The sequence below is a fragment of the Pelecanus crispus genome, chromosome 5 (assembly GCF_030463565.1).
Source record: "Pelecanus crispus isolate bPelCri1 chromosome 5, bPelCri1.pri, whole genome shotgun sequence".
NCBI lineage: Eukaryota > Metazoa > Chordata > Aves > Pelecaniformes > Pelecanidae > Pelecanus > Pelecanus crispus.
Genome location: NC_134647.1, coordinates 50,010,368 through 50,036,610, shown reverse-complemented (window position 1 = coordinate 50,036,610; position 26,243 = coordinate 50,010,368).

Below are 26,243 nucleotides of genomic sequence, written 5' to 3'. Positions count from 1 at the left end.
TTGGTCTTAAAATCCTAACGCAACTTTGGAAACCATGATGAGTGAGTTTTCTAGGTGTCTGTACAGACACCTTGAACAACAGCCATAAAAAGGAAAATTCCTGTTCTGACTAGCCTGTTGCAGTTGAATAGTAACAAAGAGAAATAATCCAAGATTATAGGAATTTGCACAAATTGCATAAGTTTATTTGATTTTGAACAATCCTTCTCATTTTAATCCTTGTTTAAAGAGAGAACATGCCCTGCCAAACCGCACTCTGGTGGTTTTTTTTTTTTTCCTTTTCCTCACCCTGTGATTGAATTGTTCCATAATTGCAGCTATTTGAATCTGAAACTCAAATTAGAAGAACTAGAAAGAGAGGGAATGTGGGAGAAGACATGAATAAAGCAGTGTGATGAACATCTCCCTGCGTAAGATAGAAGGATTTATACTCTAATCCCTTCCCTGAAATACAGCAAATCCCAATTTAGGACAAGACTGAATGACTCCAGTTATATTTTTTTAGTGGGGAAAGGCTGCACAGTGTGTTTATGCTACTCTGGCTGTAAACCTGTTCCCCAAAATATTTATTTTAATACCTATCTTACTAGAGGTATTTAACAACTTACAAATCTTTTTTCAGGTGTTAGAGATCCACTGTCCACAATCAATATTACTCTGGCTGCTGCTGTTTACAGTAGGTATTTTGTTTGTAGGTATTTGGGATGCCTGTACCTCATGGATTCCCCATGAAGAGCCAGCAAATCTGCCATGTTCTTAAGATTTGGTGAATGTGTAGATACCAGCTCGCCTGTGCAGAAACCTCCTCCTGCCATAACCTACATATATTTAATCTTGTCTCAGTTGCCTGGCAATATTACTTAAAATGAACCTTGCTGCACGATATTTCATCAGCTCTGTGACTCTCTTCCTTCCTTATGGCCCGTGTATATATAAAGATGTCACAGCCCAGAAGCAGCTGCTTATGAGGCCAGCTCAAGCATCTTTACTTGTCTAGAAACACTGCTGAGAAAACAACATTGAGAAGTATTCCTATTTGTTTTGATAATTTTCTGATAAAATTTCAGAGGGAGATTATTAACGTGCTCTCTGCAGACACGTGGAAATTGATTTTGAAGGAAGTCTAGAGAGATATGAAGAGATGAGTTCTCAAACCTCTGATTCAGGGCTGTCCCTGGGCATCACTGAGAGCAGCAGTTTCACTGCAGCTGCCTTTATTCTGCCTTTGATTTCAGTGTGAATTCTTCAATGCCAAATGTCATTCACATTTGTAAAGCACAGAGAACTGGGGTCAAATTTTGATTCACCTGTTGCTAATCTATTTGTGGTTGTCTTAAATTACAGAACATTTTTTTATTTATAGAACAGTAGAAATTTTTTTACATATGTTTCTGCCATTGCTATATGGTGTCTGTATAGAATATCAATAACATCCTGAGCATATGGCAAGTAAAATTTTCAAATTTGCTTCTTTGGTTGCACATTTCTTCTCTGCTTCATTTGAGCTGATGGAAATTTGTTGGAAGTACTTAGTTGAAGGCTGGATATTTGTTAGTGACTTCACTGTTAGACTGAGATTGGAAGTCTTTAATAGAATAAATTAAGAATCAACTTCCTTTACCAATCATCATTCTAAAATTGTCTACAGGGCTATTGATATGATTCATTATGACATTTCCTAACACAATCTGCTGAAATAAGTCCTTCATTTAATTGTTTTACCCAGTAAGAGAAGAGAACAATATTTTCTTTTTTAACTCCCCTAAGTTAAAATCTTTTCTCTTGAATTAACCTTCTGGCCAGTTTTCCACAAGAGGGATCGGATCCCACTGGGCTGAGTACATGTGAATTCACGCACTGAGTATGAATTATTTCTTTGTTCAAACTTATTAAAAAGGAAGTCCTTTGTGAAATTTAGTTCCTGGTATCAGGTCAGGTTTTTTTGTGGAGTAATGAAGATACTGTTCAACTTTCCTGTTCAATTTATGGCAATCCTTTGCCTAACTTAAGTTTTAAATCTTTTTTATAATCATGATTTTCTAGCTTTTAAAATAATTTTCTATTATTTTAAATATAATATTCTATTATTTTTATATATTATATATATTTCTATATAATGTAATATACAAAATTATATACTTAGATATAAAATATATTTTTCTATATTATCTAATAAGTATTTTTAATAATTTTGTAAAATTATTGTTTTATTCTTCATAAACCAAAACCTCTTTTCTAGCATCTGTAAAATTCTCAGAGAAGTTTTCTTCTTCATGTCTTGTTCCTGGGAAGGGTGAAGTCTGTACACCAAACCAACCCAAAGCTGCCTTGGAAGGATACTCCAAGAGGGGAAAATGTGGAAAAATACTTTGTATATGTCTATGAGATTTGGGACTGAGGCTTTTGTGCCTCAAACACAGGCATAAGTATAACTGCTGAGTACATATGTCCTTTTTTTATACCTTAGCATGTGTGAATTTTGTGTTAAAATGGACTTTAAATTTCCTTATTTCTTTATAATAAAGAAGTTTATTTTATTTATGTATTTATTTTATTTCCTTAGTTTATATGTTTTAATAATATCTCTTTATTTTGTTGTGCTTACTTTTGGGGTAGCATCTTTCACACAAAGTTATAGTTTTGGAATATCAGCCTTAACTCCATTTTAATCTGATTTTTAACTGATGTGGAAAGTTTGATATTTTATGACTTTCTCTTTTCATTAGTGCAGAGTTACATTTCTGTTATGCATTTCTAGCTAGTATTTTCAGCTGGAAACAGATTCTGCTTTGTTAGCAATATATTGTATATTGTTTCCAAATTGGTTGGAAATCTCTTAATAAAAAGGAAAAGAAAAATAAAGTCTTTATTGGAAAAGGCTGTAATTTTTAGAAAAATTCCAAGAAAAATAAAATACTAAACTGAATAAGCAATTGTGTAATTGCCACACATAAAAGAAATGGATTAGGAAAAAAAGAAACTCTTCAGAAGTATGAAAAAAATTAGACCCTTTAAGACAATATATTTGTGTGGGCACCTTAATTCTCCACTAATAAAACAATCCTCAGAAATTTGGAAGAGCTAAATGCAAACAGAAGAATTAAAAGATATGGTGATAAAGCTTGAACAGTGGTATCCTTGTGCTAAATCAACATCTAAAAAATTATGATATTAATAAATAGCATGACTGCATGAATTCCAAGGAATCTAATTACAGATCTATTTTCTATTGGGTCCTTGCCTATAAACAGAAGGGGATTAGAGCAGAGGAATTTTGTGTGTGAATAAAAATCTGGAACTGTTTATACTTCAGAGGCAATACTTGCCCTAAAGGATTTTAATTTTGCTATTTTTAGCTGCTTGCAGTTCATTTCAGGAGATAGGCATTGCATTACAAAAGCAGTATTAAAAGAAGTATTCCTTCATTTCTTAATTAATGTGTGGTTTGAGCTAGCATCAATTATAACAATTTTATGACTTTTTTCTCATGAAACACAGGTAATTGTAACAGAGGACGATTAAATCTTGGGCAGGTCGTTTGGCAAAGGAGAAGTTAGTTTCAGTAGTTTCCCCTGAAGAACTTTTAAGTTCCATTGTGATGAACAACTGCTTTGAAAATGCAAACCAGAAGATGTTTGATAGTGATGAAATTAGGCCAATAAGTAGAGGGCAGAATGCTGCTTACAGGTGGATATTTGGAGGATAAATACAATGTAAGACTTTCCAGAGGAAAAATTTATTTTAATGGCAATAGGAGCTGCTATTCTTGAAGTCTGCATGGAGAAAGAGCTAGAAATACTACAAAACTGTATCAGGACATGTGTGAATGTCAGCCATTGACATTCTCTCCACAACATGGCCTCTGCTGTCCTCCAGGACAACGGATCGCTGTGACCAGAGAGCAGCAAAGTGTCTGGTGCTCTCCTATGCACCTCAGGAGCAAGATACAAGTGTCACGTATGGAAATGGGTATTCTAGAAGAAGATTAAGAAAAGCTGTAGAAGCGTAGAATCATACAATGGTTTGGATTGGAAGGGACCTTTAAAGGTCATCTAGTCCAACCCTCCTGCAATGAGCAGAGACATCTTCAACTAGATCAGGTTGCTCAGAGCCCCATCAAACCTGACCTTGAATGTTTCCAGAGATGGGGTATCTGCAACGTCTGTATGAAGCGTGAATCTAATTTGTAGCCAGGGCTTCCTTTTTTCTTCAAAGTAGTTTAGTTTATCTGGTATAAGAGCTAGGCAGTCTCTAGGCTATCAGTTTATAAGGTACACGATTTTAGTTTTAGAACTCCAAATCATACTGAAAATTAATGTGGTCAACATCGTCGCTGGGTACTGGACATCACAACTGAGGTGCAATTGGTATGCAGCCTGACTTTGTCTGATCTTTTTTCTGTACTAAAAAGTAATAAATGCAGCTTTAATCCATAAAATAAAATCTTAGTGTAATAGTTCTTTTTGTAACAGCCTGTTATAACTAGTCCATGACTACGTCAGGCTGTACATGTCTCTTGCTCCCCTGAGACCAATCGTCCTGCTGTTTTCCTAGGAAAGTCTAGGGAAATGATGTGCTGGGTTTCTGTGGAGCTTGGTTTCATTCATATCCGCTACTCCATCCTTGGGTGAACCGCTTGATGTCTTTGTGTCAAGCTTCTACATTTTGTCTTAGGGCTAAAGATACTTATTTCTCAGAAGTTTTCCAAAGCTTAGTACAAGTACATTGTGGTCACTGAACAGAATGGACTGCTGAGGTGCTCAGATATTTGAGTGTGCCATCAGTATGGTGGCACTGGACTTTTACAATTTCTACCTAGCTGTCTTAACTCGCCTGTTTTGTCACTTTTGGACTTTGGGAAACTCTTAAGATACCTCTTATGCTTCTGTTCCCTGATTTCCACCTTCATAAAATAGGAGTAAAATATTGGCTAATGAGAAACTTTGAATTTTCAATTGTCAAAGATGTTGGGCCACCTTTCCAAAAAGTTTCTTTTTCATAGATTCATTAAAGTTTCTGTTTCATCTGGGGGGGAAAAAAAAAAAAATCCAAGCAAACAAACAAAACCTGAAGCTAACTCAGTGTTCCATTTAACTTCTTATAAATACCTCAAGTGAATCTGCTTCTTGATTTCACCAGATGAAGAACCAGAAAGAAAGCCTGTATTTTTCCCTAATTTCCTCCAGGAGCCACTTCTGCCCAGCATAGTAGGTACCTTTTCCTTTCTGTACACTGATTAATGCCTTTGGTTCCACCCATCTACGTCTGTGATCCCTTTACATATAAAATCTGGAGATGTATAACTTCAGACAAATGTTTGCTTGGAAGCGTCATCTTTGGCCTTAAATATCCAACTGAAAGCCATCCTTTCCTCTCTTTTGTCCCTCAAACCAAACCATAATTCTCATTATTTTATCTGAACCATAATTCTCATTATTTTATCTGACGGTAAAAGTTTTGATCAGTTTGAGGAATTACAGAGATAGTCGCTGACATGATCATGTATTCCTTCACTATGAGTTCTTCCATTCTTGGCATTTATGAAAACTCTTAAATTTCACTTAAATAACTTCTCTTACACCAATAGATGGGGCTGGAAGCTCATTGTATTTCACCCAAAACAAATATTTGCATGCCTATTAAATACAGCCTGATTTGTAATCAGTAGCATATGCTCTGTGCCACTACATGATTAAAGGTAAAAGATACTCATGGTAAAATAAGGACCATAAAGAAACTGTCAATCATATGGGATAATGAATTACACAGGAAAGGCTGCAAGAGAGTCCCTGGATGAAAACATGGTGTTAATTAGCAAATTGAGCTCTGACCTGAGGGTTTTTGTTCTCTCAAGCTTGTTGTTTGTGTATGCTTTATTGCAGATGGAGGATAGGACTGAATATAGTGTCTGTGTCTGGTCATAAAGATTCAGCGGAGAGGTATCCATTTTTGCATTTGCAAAATAACATCCTCCATCTAGGGATACAACAAACATTTTTGGACTTTTCCTGTGTTATGTGGGCATGGACTTGAATGTCAAATCTCTGTATCCTAAACACATGCTCTAGCTTTTGGGTCATTTCTACTTGTAATGTGGCTCTGTCTGTGGTGAATTGGCTGGGTTAAAGAAAAGCTGAGTTCATGGTCCATTGTTTACAGTCCTTACATGGCATACATAAAATCTAAATTAATGGTATAAAAGGTATAACTTCTTGTTTCACAGAATGCTTAATTATTGAAACATTTTAGAACAGTTCCTACAGAAAGCTTGGGATAGACTGACAGGAGAATACCTAAGAAATGGCTGCTGCTAGGAGCAATAGCCCTGGTGGGGAAGCTATTTTGACCATAAATGCTAACTTAGAACTGATTTCCACTACCCCCCCCACCCCCCCCCCCAAGATTCACACATTTTGGTGAAAAGACTGCTTTTGATAAGTTGCTTTTTTGTTGGAACTACTGGGAAATTTTAAACATGTTCCAATTATTTGTATGTTCATAATTATGAATTTTTGCTGGAACTTCTGTCAAATTCATATGAAGATTATGGTTGAAGATTAAGTTGTGTATGATAGCAAGGGTGTCAGAGACTGTAAGCAGTCTTCTCTTTATACTTTTGCACCAAATCTGGAAGATTTTAAGTGTCACAGTGCTATAGCACCATCCATCCTCCCTGCCATGCTTCCTGGGTTGAGATCAATATATTAAAATAAAAAGTGAACTTGACATGAACTGGACTTTTCAGACTGAGGAAAGGAACTTCAAAAGGCAGAAGAGAAACCAGAGAGGGGATGTGTTTCTAAGACCTGTTAAAAAATTTCACAGGAAGTCTTCTTGTTGTTGCTGAGGAGCTGGTGACTGCCCAGCTAGTCACACTGCTCTGTCATGGGTCCTGCAAAATGAAAGGGCATTGTGACAAGCTGGGGTACAAAGTCATGGATTTCTTCAGGTGGACAGTTGTCTACAAAAGTCACCATGTGTAAAGAACACTTACTCCTGGCATCCATGAATTAGGCAGGCCCTCATCCACTTTTTCTCTTCCAAAGGTTTGGGAACCCATTCCCAGTTGCTGAGAAAAAGCTCTGAAAATGCCTCCAAAGTGAGAACATTAAAAAAAAAAAAAACAAACCCCTAAACAAAGAAAGAAGAAAGCAAGCCCCCTTCCTCAGCCACTTTTTCCAGCATAATTGCCTAAATAAGCGTAATAAGTCAGCCAGCTAAGAAGCAGCAAGTTAGGGTTGGGTTTCCCATGTTACAACAGCTAATACATATTTAATCTTAATTAATATTTATTTAATCTCCCGTGCTCCTTTTTCCTCCAAAAACCCATTGACACAAGCTGCTCACTGGAGGGAAACTGGTAAAAATTACTCCTCCAGCTGCACTTTGAATGTCTGGGGACTAAAGTAAATTTTTTTTCCTAAAAAGCTCTTTTCTTGCCTTTAAAGGGAACACAAACATTGGAAATTTCCAATTTATGTTCTAAATTTGGTGCATTGTTAAAATGTGAGAGAAAGAGGCTGTTGAAGACTCCCACCTCCAACGTGAGGAAAGGTTTCCTCATCAAGCTCCTAACACTTAATTACAGCAATTTTCTCCCAGAGGAACCGAAGAAGCTGCAAAGCAGCCAACTATGATCAGAAACAGTGAGCTGTGGCTGGGATCCCTTCTCTCCTGACCCTGCTTCTCAAAGTAAAAGGGCCTGATTGATACCGGGGTCTGAAAAAAACACTGGTATTTAGTTGAAAAGGGCCTCTCTAAGCAAGATGAATTGGGAAATGACTGTTCTTCCTGGGGGCTGGTCCCAAGGTCCAGTGCAGGGGGCATAGGTGGGCAAAGGTCTGCAGGAATTGGGGAATATTCAGGAAAATTCATTGTAGACAGACCATGCCATTTCTGTCCCCAGAAGCACTCAGGAACATGAGGCTGAGCTCCATCACCACCCCAACAAGACATGGATGTTCTAGGAAGTGCGGTGGAGTCTTACACCATTTCGGTTATCTAGTCCAAGGCCAGTTTTCATTCCACCTATGGACAAAAAAACATGATCTGAGGTAGATCTTCACTCTCATGCATTTTAATGGCTTGGACCAAAGCTTTTAATGGGGAAGCACTTTCTGGGCTAGCTGGCCTGGGGCACTCCGTGTCTTAACTGGCTACAGGAGAAAAGCGAATATGATTATGTGAACATTTTGCACAGTGGTGAAAGCCTTGTGGAGAAGTACATCCAATATTTTTTTTAGTCACAGTGAAAGGCAAATTGCATTTTCTGAATTGAAATTTTGAACTGTTCTAACAAATTACTGTTGACATTTTCACCTTTTTAAATTCAAGGTTTTAAATTTTTTAATATTAAACACCAATTTTTTTTCAGCTAGCTTGTGAGGCCATGCACACAGCCTGCAGTCCATTGCAGCATTGCTAGCTGTAATTGTAAAGGTATTAAAAGGTATTAAAATACCAAGGAAGGCTGTTTCCTTCTTCAAGTGGTGCTAGAAAATTTACTCTTCATGTAGCTTTTTAAAGTTGTGGCATTGCAAGGGCTTCATTTGACTTTGTTATGAGTTGCAAGCTTCAGTAGGGTGTTTGGGTTGTAGAGGACATCACAGGAGATCTATAGGGCTTCTATGATTGCTTAATGTGAGAAGGAGGACATTCACAGTTTTAGGGAAGGTTTTGTGAGTTACGGAAATACAGTTCTGCATAGAATTAAGCTCCCATTTTAGTGAGTTTTCTCTCATCCCATGTGGATGCTCAGTCCCACACTGTGTTGTGCATATTACAGTGCTGCATAGTACTGTGACCTTTTTTGAGGGAAACTATAAATACTAGCTTTGGCATAATAGATGTGTGGGCTGTATTTCAAGGGTGGCATGCCAGACTGTCTTTTTCCTTTCTCAAATTAGAGGCTAAGCATGCTGCTGGAAACTCAGCAGAGACAGGGGATGCTCCATCCCGAACAGGTAAGATGCTTTCCAGGCAATTCACAGGTAGCACCTTGCTTCAGAGCAGGACAGTATCTCCCCAGCCCTGCTTCTCACAGATTGCATGTCAAGGAAAACCACACTGCTCCTGACTTTAACCCAGCTCTGCCATGCGGTACTCAACATGTGCTTGCAGTCTATTTTTGGCAGTCTGTGTTGGGGGTGCTGGCTCTACTCTGGCACTCAGTGAGCAGTGCCTGCAGGCATGTGCATGCCTGCGAGAAACCCAGTATGCAGACAAGGACTGAATGGCTTTGAAAAGAGACTTTCACTCCTCACCCTTGACACTGATGCTATCTTTGTAAGTGGGTTTGTTTGAATGGCTTGCTGAGATGTGTGCAAACAATATACCCCACTTAGGAGGAAAAAAAAAAAAAGAAAAAGGAGTTATTCAATTTTCTGGGAGAAGAAAAGAAAAGGGCATTAAAATGGTGACACACTTAAATCAGTGTTGACACAGCTGTATGCGATAGAGCGCTGTGCACGTATGAAATGCCTCCATTCGTGGTATAAACTAGACATGCTCATTTCTTAGAGCTGCTTTGCAAGCTGGAGTGGTCTGTGTTGGTGATCAGCTGCACACAGCCCTTATGTGGCTGGAGAGAGTAAATGTTCAACAGGAAATAAGATCATTCTGCATCTGTCATTTTAGCTTCAGTTCTTAAGGTTTTCTTTAAAAAGTTAGGCAAGATGAGTTGCATAACAAGGAAGTTTACTTTCTACTCACACTAGCTTTCCCTCTGGACTTTCTTACTTTATGTAAGAGATTGTTTATTTTGCCTCAACTCCAGCATGATTCAAAAGTGGCATTCTTGTGTTTAAGAGTACAAACGTTGGAAGGCTTTAAGAAAAAGGCTTCCTGCCTTTCTTAGGAAATGGATACCAGATCCTGCAACTGTAATACTCAAACATATGCAATTTAATGGGTTCTTGCTCATATTGGGGGCAGAAATACTCTTCCTAGTTGTTCAGGAACAGTGAAATCAAGGAGCTCCCCACCCCCTTCACTGTACAGAGCAACATAAAGCATAAAGAAATAAGGAAGAAAGGTGGGCAAGAAGCCAAGAGCCTTTTTTGAGCAAGGAGGGAAAGCTGAGAAACAACACGCCTAATTTACTGTGTCTCCAAATAGACAGCATTCATATATGCTTTCCTGGTTTTTTGAGACCATGAATAGCGGTGTAGGGAGGAGTGAGCTGGAGTCTGAGACATATGCCATCTGCGTATGCTATGACCCATGCTATGAGTGTGTCTTCTTTCATCCACTTTCCTTGCCCAGGTGGACCTTCAGCATCTACCTGGAGCTGGTCCCTGAAATCTATTCATACCATGTTCCATAGGCACAGGAGGACCAAATGCAGAATCAGGTCATGATAGCAACAAGTTAACTCTTTGCTATGTGTTCTTTACTAATCATCTAGAAACAGGGATTTCTGAAACTTCCTAGTCTGTGCCAGGGCGAGTTTTCTTGATTTAATGGCTGCATGTGCAGGCTTCACTGGGGGAAGGTGTTGGGAGCTGAGATGGTTCAAGAGCTGGTGTGTCCCACGTGAGAGAAATACAGAGGATGAGGTGGAGACGATGCTTGCTGAACTATGGAAGAGAAGGGAGAAGGGGGGGCATATGGAACATCACAGCCAGAAAAGCTGGTGTCTGTGGAAAATTACACTTACCAAGGAGTGTGGTGCTGCTGCTGTAGCACAGTCTCTATCCAAAACCTTGTGAGGCCTGCATAGTGTGAGGCATTTCTTTCCCTAAAACATTGTCCAGACAACTTCTCTTCTGTGGCCACTATATAAAAAGGGAGATGCTTATTCACCTGATTTCTAGGAAACTGTTTTTTTTCCATCCTGAAGTTTCTGTCTTCTCTGATTAGTTTGTGCTACTTGGTAGAGTGTGAATGGTCCTTGAGAGAAGTTAAGAACAAGAACAACAACAACAAAAAGTAGAAAACTTCTCATCTCAGTATCAGCCTTTTCAGGTCTCTAGACTGGTTAATGCATGGCAGCTGCTAGTTTGTATGCTTGCCTCGGTCCTCCAGGATGCCTGTGTCCTGCAGGCAACCTGACCGGAAAAAACAAGACGGTTGGGATGAGATAAACCATCATGGGAGTTATTCAGTCTGAGCCTCAATTGCTAGGGGCAGTAGGCTGTTTTGAAAATACAGTCTCCCTGCTAAGAATGATAAAATGCTATTGATGATTTTTTTTCATCACCCGCTTTGAATTCTGTAATGCGTGCTATTCCTAGCCTGGGGCAGAGCTGGAGATGACAAAACATTTTCACAATCGTCCCCTCAGACTCCAGCCTGTGGTTTGAGGGAAATGCCATTGCCCCATGCGGAGAAGCCCATGTTCATCCAGCCCAGAGACACCACGGCGCGCCTGGCCGTCACGCCGATGCCCGCCTTTCCAAATAGTGTGGTGTGGCCACAGGGATACAAGGAAAAGTACCTTCATGGTGGGATGATAATGTGCTGACTACACAGTGTGTGTACAAGTGGTTGCAGACCACATGGTGCAGAGAGGCACAGCATTTGCAGTGGAGTCTTTATTTCTTGTGTTGAATTGCCCAGTTACCTCTACCCCCCTGAGACTACCAGGTACTTAGGCTGGTATTTAGACTGTCTCAATCTAGAAAATAACTACTGAGATTAATTTTTTTTCTTGTGGATAACTTCTCTCACTTTCCTGTCTCTGTTTCACTTACATTACTTAAAAGCACCTCCTTTACATGTGATTTTTGTCGCCCTTACAAATGATTGCACATTCTAATTTCCAAACTTCAGCAGGATAGCATGTAAAAGAGGAAGAAATTGGATAGATTTAAACCGCAAACTTCACCCAAAACATGATCTGAAAACAAACTGTCTTTCCTGATGGCCTTATTTGCATTTTCACAGGCTTCTCCTTGTTGCTGGGGCTGTGAAGGGGGAATAGTGTGAGAAGCACTGGGGTGCGATGTTGTTTGTCCAGCGTAATGTGGGAAATGCTGAGACTTTTTAGGGGTTGGGTATTTTTCAACAAGATTTCCTGGTTGATTCAGGTTGACCAGGAAGAACTGTGTAGGCTCGGAGAAGCACTAGAAATGGATCAAAATAGGGCAATGCATAACATATGTGGAAGAAAGTGAAGAAACTGATACATGTGTGCTGGTTTTCACAAACCTGTTTCAATCCTCTGGCATCCCTTTCCAGAAAAGAGCCGTTTATGAATGAAACGTGATGACGGATACCTTTTTTCCCCTCCTAGTATTTCAGACGAGCATCTGAAACACCAAAACCCAGCTCTGATGTCTATTTATATCCCTTGAAGTCTGGCATTTTCCTTGTGCTGTGCATACAGAGAGCTGCATCCACCTGCCCGTCTGGTCCAAGATGTGTAAAAAGCCAGAGAGCCACAAGGAACCTAAATGTAAATGCAAGAAGCATAATTACAAGTGTGAGTGGCCTCACGCATCTCTGCAAACCATTTTGAGGCATGTCCCGGGCTAAATTGAGTTGCTCGTCCTCCCTTGCTCCATGCTTGCAAACCATACTCCTTGTTCCCTGACAGACTCACACTCTCCTTTTGCCAAAAAAAAAAAAAAAAAAAAAAAGATAAGTAAATAAAATAAAACCCCCACAACATTGCGCTGACTTCACAGTCTCGGCAGCCGATAATGACAGGGGTTTGCTGAAGGGCTGTGTACGTCAGCGGGGCTCTCCACTGCGCAACCTCGTCCTGTTCCGAGGCACTGTCGGAAATATCCATCTCCAGCCGCTCTGCACTGGAGGACCCGCAGCAGTGTTCTTGTTGGACATGCTTGGAGAGTGGTGTCACGGAGCTCTGAAGTTTAATTATAGCCTCTGATGCTAACCCTGCCCTTGTGCAGCTTTCTGGCAGGGCCTGCATCCCAGGCAAGGACAGGGTCAGTGGAGGAAGAGAGGCCACAGAGCGGGGTGGATGCACAGGAAGGAAGATGCCTCTTCCCTGCATCCCACCAGCCCTGTCCTGCCAGCTGTGCTTGCTGCCGGTGAAGCTGACCAGTGAGGGCTGGCGCGTGTCAGCAGCAGCACAGGGTGTTATGGGGAAGGGCACGGGCAGCCACAGCAAAGCATCAGGGTGCACCTGCCAGCAGGGCAATGCTAGGGATGCTAAAAACCCACCTTGAAACCCCCCAAAAAAATTACTAGTGAAGTAATCAGTTTGTTAAAAGCTGTCTTGATTAATTTTTCCTTTTTTTTTCCTGTGAAATTGCAAATTTTTTGCATTTTTCCTCTGGGAAAAATATTTGCAAAGAAAAAGTTTTAGATAACTCTCATGTAAGAGTGGAGAACTCCACTGAAAGGTGGAGTTCAACTTATTCATTCTTCATGTTCATATTTTTTATTTTTTGTATGATGTTTCACTGGCAGCAATGAAATTTTATTTTTCTCATTCCTATGATCATGTGTTTTAATACTCTTCTTTTTCATCTAATTAGATTTTATGAAGGCAGGCAGCCAATAGCACAGACTGGAGCATCTTTGCTATCTGAAGAGTTTCTCCTTGTGTCTTCAGCTGATCTGGTACATCACACACGCATACTCAGCATGCATCGTTAAGATAAAAATAATAAAATATTAAACCACAAAAGATAAAGAACCACATAATGCCTGTATTTACTGGGTCTCTTTGTTATTCTGAATTGGAAAGAGCAAAACAACATGTTTTCTCTGAAACAGAAATCTCTAGGACCTCTGTTGATTACAGATGGAGCTTGACGGGAACAGTCCCAACCCCTTTCCCCTTTGGCCTTTAAATACAGCATTGGGTAATGAGTCAGTGAGGGAATTTTTAATTGGGAGTTTCCTGCAAGGGCCTTTCTGCTCCTATGAGCTCTCTTAGCCCAGTAAGTGTGCGGTTACCTCTGCTCGTAACAGGCTTTGTGATAAGCACCAACTGACCACTCAGCCTCATCTGGGTCTGCCGTGACCTGTCCAGAGCTTGCTTTCAGCTTGTCCTGTTACAAAAGCAATTTTCCACAGACCAGGTGACTACTATTTGCTTTGTTGTAGCTTTTGCTCGGCTTTGCAATGCAGTGTGGTATCATACGTCTGTATTTCTTAGCCGACAGCTAGTAACATCAAGGGGTTATTCGGATATTTGGTGACCACAGGAGAGGAGAGCCAGTGTGGGACAAGAGATGCCGTAAGTGTTAGCATCGTTGTAACAGGATGAGCTCTGTGATTCAACTTTCAGAATTTTAATTAAGCTAATGAAAAATCCCTTGTATATAAGGTGTGTTCCTCTGGGCAACGTGAATGGCACAAGTTGTAGTGCTGCAGAGTAATGGAGAGTTTGGGCAACATCGTAACTTGGAGGTGATGACTGGGAACACGAAAAATTCACCTCGTCCCAGTGCTGGTCCCAGTATCTCTGCTAACAATGAGGGATACAGGAGGGTTGCAGTACTTTTATTCCTTATACTACATAAATTAAAAATCAGCCTTTGGCCTCCAGACCATTGCTATTACAATTCTCACATCAAGAGGGTGCCTCAATGCAAGCCCCTGTTTTCACCATGACATGGTAACATCACCAGCAAGATCAAGTAGAGATACGGTTAAAAACAGACTTAAGTTAAATAAATCTATTAAGTAACTAGCCAAAGGCTGAAAGTACAACTGAAAGTTGTACTTTTAGTTATAACATCCAGAACCTCATACCAAGTGGAATGGATTTAATCAGAGAAATATCCTGCACTGTTCCCTCTGGGAGAAGGGACTGACAAAGCAGAATAAAGCTGTTGCAGATCAGCTGCGCTTCAAATGGAGGATTAAGGTCTTCTGAAACAGCTTTGGCTGTGGAACACGTATTGGGCTCTCCTTTGTTTACCCCTGGCATTTTGAACAGTCCGCAACACAAGGTGAATGACTCCAAAGGACTTTTTGTGCGGAAAACTGATTTGTTGTCTATCTCCCCCCTAAATCTTCTGAATGATGTAACGTCATCATGGTCTGCAGAAAATGCAACAGCTATTTCCATCCAACTTTGCGTGGTGGAACCAGGGTGCCACTGGTGTGTAGGTCCCCATGTACTGATGAGGGACTCTAGTGTCACTCCATATTACAACTTGGAAACCGAGGAATGAAGAGGGAGTGATTTTGGGTGGTTTACATTGCAGAGCAGCGTTAAGGCCAGGAAAGCAATCCTGGCTTTTGGGGTCTTAGGGTGGTTTTTGTGGTACCCTAAAACCTTAACGTATCCCTGAACTCCACCCTAGTTTCTCCAGAATGGAGAGAACTGCTCTGGAAAGAGAAAGGTTTTCTTCATGACCACTTGTCGTGGTTTAACCCCAGCCAGCAACTAAGCACCACACAGCCACTCACTCACTCACTCCTCCCTGGTGGGATGGGGGAGAGAGTTGGGAGGGTGAAAGTGAGAAAACTCATCGGTTGAGATAAAGACAGTTTAATAGGTAAAGCAAAAGCCATGCATGCAAGCAAAGCAAACCAAGGAATTCATTCACTACTTCCCATCAGCAGGCAGGTGTTCAGCCATCTTCAGGAAAGCAGGGCTCCATCATGCATAATGGTTACTTGGGAAGACAAAAAGCCATAATGCTGAATGTCTCCCCTTTCCTTCTTCTTCCCCCAGCTTTATACGTTGAGCATGATGTCATATAGTATGGAATATCACTTTGGTCATTTGGGGTCAGCTGTCCAAGCTGTGTCCCTTCCCTACTTCTCAAAAAACAGGTAGATGTGGCACTTTGGGACATGGTTTAGTCTAGTCTACCCTTGATTGGCTTAGAGTAGACTTGGTAGTGTAGGTTAATGGTTGGAGTGGATGATCTTAAAGGTCTTTTCCAACCTAAACGATTCTATGATTCTATTCTATGATTCTAACTTCTTGTGCACCCCCAGCCTACTCACTGGTGGGGTGGGCTAAGGAGCAGAAAAGGCCTTGACTCTGTGTAAGCACTGCTCAGCAATGATGAAAAACATCCCTGTATTATCAACACTGTTTTCAGCACAAATCCAAAACATAGCCCCATACTAGCTACTATGAAGAAAATTAACTCTATCCTAGCCAAAACCAGCACCCCACTTCTCAGAACTTAAGCATGGGAAAATTTTTCATTGTTCAAGAAATTCACCTTTTCCACAATAATCACTGTGCTAAACTCAAGCAAGCTGGAGAAGTTCCTTTTTCTCTCTCTTTTGCCTGAGTATTTGTCCACATGTTTAGCAATCAGCTGTTTATGGAGTGCAGCTAAGCACGCAGCACATTGCTTCTGGAGAAAAAAAATTGGGGGATTTGTTTTCAGTGATGCTCAGTTCTCATAAACATGTGCTTTGCAGTCTCCTCAGGAAGTGCCTCAAAAGCAGGATGAACCCTGCAGTCGAGCTGTGGGGGGACTGTGACTCTGCATACTCCCTGTGGGGCAGGTGAGACCCAGCCCTGCTCCCCAGATGTGTGCAGGGGCTGGGTGGGGTTTTCAGGACCATGCACCATCTTTCTCGACAAGCAGGTGGGGTGGGAAAGCCTTCTTCTGAGAGGAAACACATGCACGGGCAGGGAGGAGTCAGCATGGCCCCTGACAGACCCTCTGGGCTGGAGGGCATGTAGGAATAGAAAAAAAAGAATTGTTTTTCAATAATGTGCAATTGCTGGGAACTGGAAGGTACATTTGATTCCCTTGCCATATAAAAGAGAAGAGATGGAGGTTCATATTCCAACTCCCAATCAAAAGGAAGAGCGACCTCCCAGCAACTCAGTGGAGTATCTCAACTGGGAGGTGCCCACAGTTGAGGGTGCATTGCCTTTTTGGGGCGCAGCTACCCCTGCATACATGCAAACAGAGCTCGACACACACACATGTATGTGCAGGCACGTTTGTGAAGAATGTCAAAACCTTGTATTATTTTCACAAGACAAAATCCTCATTCTTCAGCCAGCTTTACTTCTAATCTAGCAGCTATTTCACTGGGGGCAATCCAGACTTGTGCCTGGTCTCTGAGCTTGCTCGCTTTTGCATGCCTTTCAGCATACAGTGTTGTTTTAGATTTATGACTGACATTAACTAATTTACATGTAGATTTTATTGTAGGTAATATTTTCCCTTTGCTTTCTGAAGCCTACCTAGTCCAAATGTTGGATCATGCTGTCTTCACAAGACCTTTTGTTCTGGCCAGCGTCTTGGCCCCCAGGTCTTGTATACACAGCTAGCTACCTGTATTTTGCTAGCATCCTGTTTATTTTCCTGACTAATTTCCAGGATCCTTGTGATGTTTGTCTTGAATTTAGGTGAATCTAACACTGAAGTAAAGAAAAGTAAAATATTTAGTAAATTGCTAAAGAATCATTTGATATTCCAGCTTGCCCCCTCTGGTTCTCCTTATAAAGCATAATTTTAATCCATTTTTTAAGTAATTCAACTGTTTATATAAATAAGTGTTTTAGTATTTAAAGATGAGCATTCTGCCCAGCCCTACATTGCAGCTTTAATGATGAATTTTTTTCCTTAGCTGTTTCATCAAGCTAAACAAAACTTGAGTTTCAAGGAGTTTATTGCATTTGATTTTAAAAATGAGAGGGAAAAATAGCTGCTGAAATAATGAAAGAATGAGCAAAATATTTATTTCTTTGCTTTATGTGCTCAAAAGAGTTTTTATTTTTTTGCTGATGTCTTTTTTTGTTTGAAATGGATCTTTAAAGAAGACAAACACAGCCATCCAGTGGATTCAAGTCCAAACACCGACAGGCAGGTGGACAGAGTATTTATTAGTGGGGTCTTTGGAAATATCATTTTATTTTGTGCCTATTTGAGCTTTGTTAGTAAAAGTTGAAAACTGGTCACAAGCTGCATTTCCATACGTACGCATGAACTCCAGCTGAAACTCCAGGGTTTCCAGAAAATCCGTCTCACACCTGTGGCACTGTTTAGCTTGTGTGAGGCTACCTCAATAAATGCAGTATTAAACAAATAATTCAGAGTCATACACACACATTCAGCCTCACATACACAGCTCTGAAAAAAACACACACATTGGATGGACAACATCAAGAGTTACATATAGTTGCAGGAGGATTGTGCTGTACCAAGGGTACCCCAATACCCATGGGAAGTATTAGCTGATCCACTGCTTGTTTCCAGGTGTTGGATGCATCCACCTTTTCCGCTAAAGACAATTTAAATTTATATTTCTGTAAAACTTCTTTTAAAGCAAACTTTAAACATGCCTTTTTATGACACCACGTGATTTGTAACAAAAATCTAAGCTCTAAGACTATATCTAGACTGTGTACCAATAGTATTCTTGTTGCTGGTGTCCAGTTGGAGGTAGGTAACTGGGCTGGACCCTCCTTTATTGCAAATCCAGTCTCCCCAGACCTGTTCACTCTGCAGGGTACATAAAATAAGATACATTAAAAACTTCTTGTCAGCAATGTAAGACAAAAGCTGGATTCAGAGGGGAGACAGACCTCTGGAGCCTTTCTTGTGTGGTTGTGTCTTACCATGATGCCATACCTGTGGATCTGTGATTTTTAGCAAGCTTCTTGATGCTTCAGAGAGATTTGCTGGGTGAAGGCCAGAGATAGCCCAGAAAAGGCAAAAAAAGGTGTAAAGGATAGAGGAGGACATGGCTGGAGTAAGCCATATGGCAGAGTGTGACCAGAGACACCAACCTCATAAATGGTGCAGAAGAGTAGGAAAATGCCCTGGCTGTCTGGGAGAGAAAGATGACACACAGAGAAAAAATTTGGGAAATATTCCTTCATTGTCTTGACATGGTAATAGCTGCCAGTGTGTCTTCCAGCACAGCTCAGCACATTCCTCTTGTCTCATTCATTTTGTTCCCAGATCTTCGCTGGGGCTGGAGTCCTTGTCCATCAGGGAGCAGAAGGCACCGCAGATAGGGGTGCCAGACACTCACAGGGGGTGCAGAGGGCCATGACAAAGGGGGTATATGGAGAAACTCCTCACTGTCCTTGGGGCTGTACAGTGTGATGACAAAAGGCAATGGGCACACACTGCAACAGGGGGAAGCTGGGCATAAGAGAAAAGTTTTTCATAGAAAAAATAGTTTGGCACTGGAGACCATGCAATCTCCATGTGTGGACATGTTAAATGCTTGACTGGGAAGGCTTACAGCAACCTGACCAATTTTTGAAGGTGTGTTCAGAAATGTCCCACTGGGTCCCACCAAGGTCTCCTTCTCGTTAAGGATGTCCCCCAGACCACCAGCCTAGGTGTTTCCATTGGTGTCACTATGTGCCTAAATAGTTGCGGAGAATGGCCTTGATCACCACTTTGGAGTATTTCCTCCAGGGAAAGCCACCACATGCACGTGATTTACTGTGGTTCTTGCTAGAGCTGCAGACCTCCATTTATCAAAAGGAGTTTTTAAAGTATCCATTCAAACAGGATGATCAGAATGGATGCTGCCAGCCTGGGACACAAGCAGGTGAAGGATAAAGAAGACATGCTCCTACAGTGCTTCAAAGGCAGTTTGATTTTTATGGAATATGAACCTGCTGGCTTGAAATTTTATGAGCCCATTAGAAGCACAGGATGAGTTCAGACTAGCTCAGACTTTGAAGAAAATTCAGCCAGTAAAACTGCTTGTGAGACTAAAGCACCGTAAATAATAATGCAGCAAAGCATATTATTAAGTTTGCTGTTCCTGGTGCTCTTTTTTTAAACATTTCTTAAATGGAGACACTTTGTTTCCTGAAAGCTTTGTTTCAACTTAAGTGGAGCTCTTCATCTGTGCTGTTAGTTTATGATTTAAGCATTAACATTCATGAATTTTAATAGACAGGCCAAATAAAATTAAAAGTATGTTTGTGGGTGCAGCAAATGCTTTCAGGAAAAGAAAGATTTTATAGGGTGCTATAAGATATTTAAGTTAATAAAACCCAGATACTGAGAAGGATGGAAATACCTGTAAAAGCTAAATTTAACAGCTAATAAATATGTTCACAGCTGACGTGTGTCTGGGCACTGGGTGGCCTCAGCTGGGGCCTCCTGCACCCCGGCTTATGGCCCCAGGGCTCCATTTAAGTTCAGCCCTAGAGCTTCAGCCCTGGTTTGAGTTTGATCCTACGTGTGCCAATTACTTGAGATCTGAAAATTCATTTATTTCTGGGGCAAGGACTGGAGAAGAAAAAGGGATTATGGAGCCCTGTTGTGGAGTGGTACATCCTTTGCTCGGGTGGCACTGTCAGATCCATTCTCTGGCACTGCTGGCTGATTTTCTGAGTTTTCTTCCTAAGTGGCTGACTCCTGGTGCTGCGTTATTTGTTGACTGGTGGATAGAGCCCTTTGTGTTTGGGATGCTCAGGATGTTTTGGCTGAGTGATCCTAAGAAAGTCTGGCTCAGTTAAAGTGGAGAGGATGTTGGCAAGAGTGAGCAATGTCTGGAGAACTTTGATCACCAAAGAAAAATGGAAAAATGGATTAGTGTACAACCTGCTTTTGAAGTTTTTTGAACCAAGATTTTTTTCAATGGATATGGAGGATCCTGAGTCCTGTTACTATAGTCCTGCTTTTCTGAGCTATATTTTATGGGCTTTGGTCTGTAAACTTAGTTTTAAGTTGTGTTTTATGGAGGGCAAGCTTCTGGAGTCTGGAGCAAAGAAAGATGTTCTCTAGTCTGAAAAAGCCTCTTGCAGGGATTAAGGGAATGAGCTGTTTCTTCCTGGCCACAGGCAATAGAGCAAGAAGTTGTGGGTTTAATTTCCAATAGGAAACTCCACTGCCTTTCTCTGATGAAAGCAAAGCATGGGTCTAAGGGTGTGGTATCTCCACTGCTGAGGTTTTTAAGAATAGTTTGGACCAGCATCTGTCAAATTACTTGGGTCAAATTGATCATGGCTTGGGGCAGTGGGAGGGACCATGTCTAGCCTTCTCAGAGATAAGCGTCACTTAGGAAATAAGCACCATTCCCTTTACTTATGCATCTGGTTCCTCACTTCCAATGAGGGTAGCTCTTGCCAGCTCCTTGCTCTCCTCCATGCATAAAATTTTGCCAGAATCTATCTGTTTTGGGTTCTGTGCTGGTTTTTGTATTTCATCTATGCAGGAACTGGTTTATTAGCAACCGTGGAACCTATGACAGGAAATTTCCCTGTGATTATGGTTGCAATAGAATAAAACCCCTGGCTTCTAAATGCTGTTCCCTTTTTTTTTACTTCAAAGTGTACAATGACTTTTTTAAAAACTTGAACCAAATCACGGGAGTTCTTCATGTCTGCAGTTGCGTCCAGAAGGATGATATGTTTCTTTGCCAGGAGCATTACTAGTCAGTATGTTTGAAGCCTGTAAGAGGCTGTAGTGTGAAGTTATTGCCAGTTGGTGGACCATAATCAACTGCAGGCATTAATACTGTTACAGCAATTAAGTGATTTGTAAACTTGGGACTGATCATGTTGGCAAATTTGGTAGCATAGGGGATACATCCAGAAGTAGGGAAGAGCTTACCATTCACCAGTTCTTCCTGAATCTCTCACAGGAGATGGGATGAAATCCACCAGACTTCTTATATGTCCAAAGAGGTGGTTTTCAGCCTCCACTCAATCAGGCAAGTTCTGCTGTGCCTGCTCATTTGGGGCCCAAAACATATATTGATGCATAGTCTGTTCTTCGTTTACAGTGAAATGACCTGCTGCTTCTGCCGGATGTATTTTTATGTTAACTGCTGAAAAATGGGTGCTTGTTTTTACATTCACTGCAAGAGAACAGGATGAGTGTTCTTACTGTGCATGGTGGTCACCCACAAGTATGGGATCCTACTCAGTTCACCACTTTTCCAAGAAGCTTGTCTTTGCCATGAAACATGTGATATAACTAAATTCATGCTAAGGTAATCAATACCCCCCACCCCCCCCCCACCCCCCACCCCCCACACACAAACAAAAAACCTGTTGTATTTTGACATGAAGAACCTCCCTTTCCTGCTCCTTAGGTCTGCTGTAAGGAGTCTTCGTGAGAACAGCAGAGGCAGTGAACTTCAGAGCCCCCAGCCTGGACTCAGCGTCTGTGTTGGGGAAATAAGCAAATATTTGGATGCTCATGTGAACTTTATAGATCTAAGCCCCTTTAGATTAATGGAAAATTGTTTCCTTAAGGGGACATTTACCTAAGAGAATGTTGTCATCCCTTTGCCCTTTTTTCCTCTTCTTTTCTTGTGGTGGTCACCTGATTGTAGATTTTTATTACTTAAACTGCAAGATGTCCAGAAACCCCCAGGAAGCTCTGGCATGGCATGTGAATTTAGGGAGATGGGGTACGTTTATGTGATGCTAGTGATGGGGAGGGTGCTATGGAAAACCCACTCCTTAGTGCGCAGCAATGTGTGCTGCAGGGGAAACTTGGAGTTTCCTTAATTCATTCCTCGTATGGGCAACGTGAGAGCCTCCACGCCCAGGGAGGGGGTATGACGTGGTTGTGGGAAGGCAGAGCAGGCAGGCATATCGTACGTGCACTGCTTCTGTGCAGAAACCCTGTGACTGCAACAGCATCATTCTCACACGGGGAGCAAACTGGATCTGACCAGTTTTAACCTACAGTTCACTAATGCATGTGTTGTTTGTTTGTTTGTTTTAATGAGGGAGATGATAAAATAGAGGTTGTCCCCTTGATTCCTCTGGCAGTGGGTGTTTCAGTCATCGAGTTACTCGTGGACCAGCTGATGGGAAAATGGGTAGGAGAAAATTCCTCTTAAGCTGGCATCATCCAGCCCTTGGCAGAGAGGTTGAACTCCATAAAACTCATCCAAGAAAGCCTGTTTCTCAGCCTTCACACATTCTTTTAAGGGGAAAAAAAATTAAAAAGGAAAGGGGGTGGGAGAAAGCCAGAATAAACAGCATGTTGCTTGGAGCTTGAGGCCATGGAAAGATGGAGGGAAAGGGAGAAGGAAAAAAAATACTTTGAAGAAGTACAGGTGGACGCATCAACGTGAGTGTGCTTTGCTTTTGACAGGGTCGTAATCTGAGCAAACAACAGAGCTGGGAAAGTCGGAGTAACCCTGAAGTTCAGCAGCGTAGCAGCTTCCTGTTACTGCTTATTCTTACTGTCAAAGCTGACCCAAGATAAGTTTTTCACAGATGATTTGTCTCAAAGACAGTTCCAGAATCAAGTTTTTCTGGCACTAGATAGTTTCATTTTTTGGCTATTTGTATCATCCTTAATTTCCCCTTTTTTTTCCCCCAGAGAAGGAAGCAATGAAAGGATGTGAAATACAATGTATCTGATAGCTGTATTGATGTTCCCAACAAGGATTTTAATGATTCAAGCACTAGTAATTAATTTTATAAAATTAATCCATTTCCTTAATTACTCTGAGCAAAATTAGAATAAGATTTTGCTCTCTGTTCACTGAAACAGTTTTCCAGTTACCAGCCAGATTCTTCTATGTGCTCAGTTGAGAAATTGCAGTCATCATCACCAGCCAGGTATTGGCTTGCGCATACTGAGCGCCTGAGTCAGCAGACCTTTCAAAGGCTGATATGCTAAATAGAGATGATAACTTACTGAAATGGATTTTATCTCTGCATGATACTGTACATTTGCCCCGACTGCGCACTGGGGATGGCTGGGAGCAGCTGTACGCTTTCTCTTTGGTGTTCAGCGTGATCCATTGCAAATTCAATACGCAGCTCTGGTTCTCAGCGTACTTGGTGTCATGACCTGGACTTGGCTTTTAACTGGGGGGGGGGCCTGCTTCCTGGTGGCAGAGGTGTCCACATATCCAAAAATACTGCTGGGTAGCTTTTGGGGGGAAGGGATAGGCATAAGCCATGTCAGGAAGACTTTTAATTCTGGTTTTCTGCATGTGGCCTGCAGTACATACCCCACCTGATGAGAATAAGCTTTTAATGGGGGGAAAACCCCTCCTTTTGTGTCAGTGTACAGGAAGCCTCTGCTCAACAGCCCCCACTCTTCTCAGTGCATTTCTTACTGTAATCATGAGACTTGGCAGAGGCTCCTGAAGGAACAGAAAGAAAGAAATGCTCTGTCACTTCTCACTGAAGACTTCCTTTCATCTCCAGGGAGGCCTCCTATAAAGTAGTCAGTGGTTAAAATACATAATAAGCTCTGGTGTTTTCTCAGTGCTATATTAAATCAATTGCACTAAAGAAACTCAATTTTATAATGAAGCAAAGGTGAAACCTCACATCTCCTCAAGCAACAGTTTGCAGGAGGAGTGCCTGGCTAGACTGGAGCACCTCATCCACTTGCACATCAAAGCATTCATGAGATTGGGTTAAAACTCAGCCATTCTCTTCCATGGAAACCTTGAGCCCTTTGAAAAAGACATTATTATTAATTAAATACAGACTAGAAAACAATAAAACCTCATTCCTCCATCCAAGTTGTTCCTCTTCTTTCTCATCTTGAAGAGGGTGAGCTATGTGCTCAATCATGGATCTTCAAAGCCCTGAGGCTCCCGGTGCTGGGTTTGCTTTGAGGGCAGTTCACTGAAATGAACCATTCTAATGAAACAGTTGGGTTCAATAAAAAGATATTTTGTTTACTGAGGTAGTGAGGAGAATGCTGAACCCTTATCGCTGTAGACTGGGCCAGGAATCCAGATAAAAATATTTACCCAGCCTTGGTCTTGAAAATGGCCTGCTTTTCCAGCAGTTTTTTTATCAGAGGAAAATGATGGTGGGTCCTGGCTGATCCAGCTGGTGGTTATTAGTGTTTTTAGCATGTATGTTAATTGCAGAATTGAACAAATCATATGCTTCCTAAAAATCTTATTCTAGAGTCATTAAGATATTCAATATTCCTGGAAATCAAGTTCAGTTTGTTGTATGCTGGTGTAGAAAAGGGGAATTTGGTATTTGCCTTAGAAATCTTCAGGGTGACTAATTCACCACTGGTAAATGTCATGTGACATGAATGGAATTAAGACTGGATTTTGAACAGATGATGAAATGCTAACATCTGAATATGAGCAAATATCCTCCAGTCTTAAAGTAAGAAGGGCAAGACTTCACAGGTTTGGGGTGAGATAATGCTTGGATAGAATTTAGTCTAAATTTAGCCATCTGAAAGAAACTCTTGTCTAAATGAGGCTCGTACCACACATCTTGAACATCTGTTTCTGAGTGGGATGACTCATCCTCTAAACACATCCATCTCTTATCTGTTGACCATAGATGGGGCCTGGATGACCAAATTGTTTAACTTTTGCACTGATAAAGTTAGGTGAGCTGAATCCCACCCAACGTGTTTACTAACAGTGTATTTCTTCTACATGTTTGGGTATCCTCTAGTGTGCACTGAGCACTGCAGCCACTTCTGCTTGCCACAGAGCTGCTTTGAGTTCTTTGCAAAGAGACCCCCTTAAAACTGTGGTTACAGAGCTGCGCTTTCCTTACAATTTAAGGCAGCCTGTAATAACTAAACTTGGCTCACGGGAACAAAAATGTCTGTTTTGCTTCAGGGCTTGAGCTTCACATCTTTCTCGATGCAGAAATCCATCTTGCTGTCTGTGGGGCTCCTTCTGGCAAGAAGCTGAATGCTTTTAATTCAAGGCTGGTGGAAAGCATGTGCTTTTTGCCTCTCTGAACAGGAGACATTTAAGAAAGCAGATGGTTTGAGATGTTTCTGTTTGAAACAGGGGGAAGAAAGGAGAGAGGGACAGTAGGAAAAGTGCATGCTGAATATCTGTCATCTAGGGAGACACTGGCCATGCATCTGGGAAACAGAGAGACAAACTTTTCTCATTTTACATGTGGGCTGAAACACTGGAATCAGGCATGGTAAGGCTTAACATCTTGCTGATGGAGCTCTTCCTCTTTTGTGGTTGAAGGCTGACTTTGTGGTGGGTTAAATTAACTGTCTTCATTCCCTACCATTTAAATTGCTTTTTAATTAACTTTCTGTCAGAAAAAAATACTGTGTGAGGCACAAAGCAAACTGAAGTTTCTATGTGTATAACAGTTTCTAGCGCAGATAAAATATCAGAGGTGCTGCTAACCTTTAAAAAGCTTGCTTTCATGTCATACACATTAAATGGAATATACCATATGCATGTGAATATAATGACACAGTAAATATAGCTTAACTAAATCTTAATAGAACTAAGACAAAGGGTCCTTGATCACCCACCTTCTTCCTCCTGCCTGGCCCCACACTATTTGCCAAAAGCCACAACCCTTCTCTTCATACTTGCCTATATAGGGCCAAGAGGCCTGAGGCTGACACTGGAGGCACAGATTCAGCAAGCGGTCAGACCTTCCATTATGATGAAGCTCATGTCTAATTAGTTCCTGC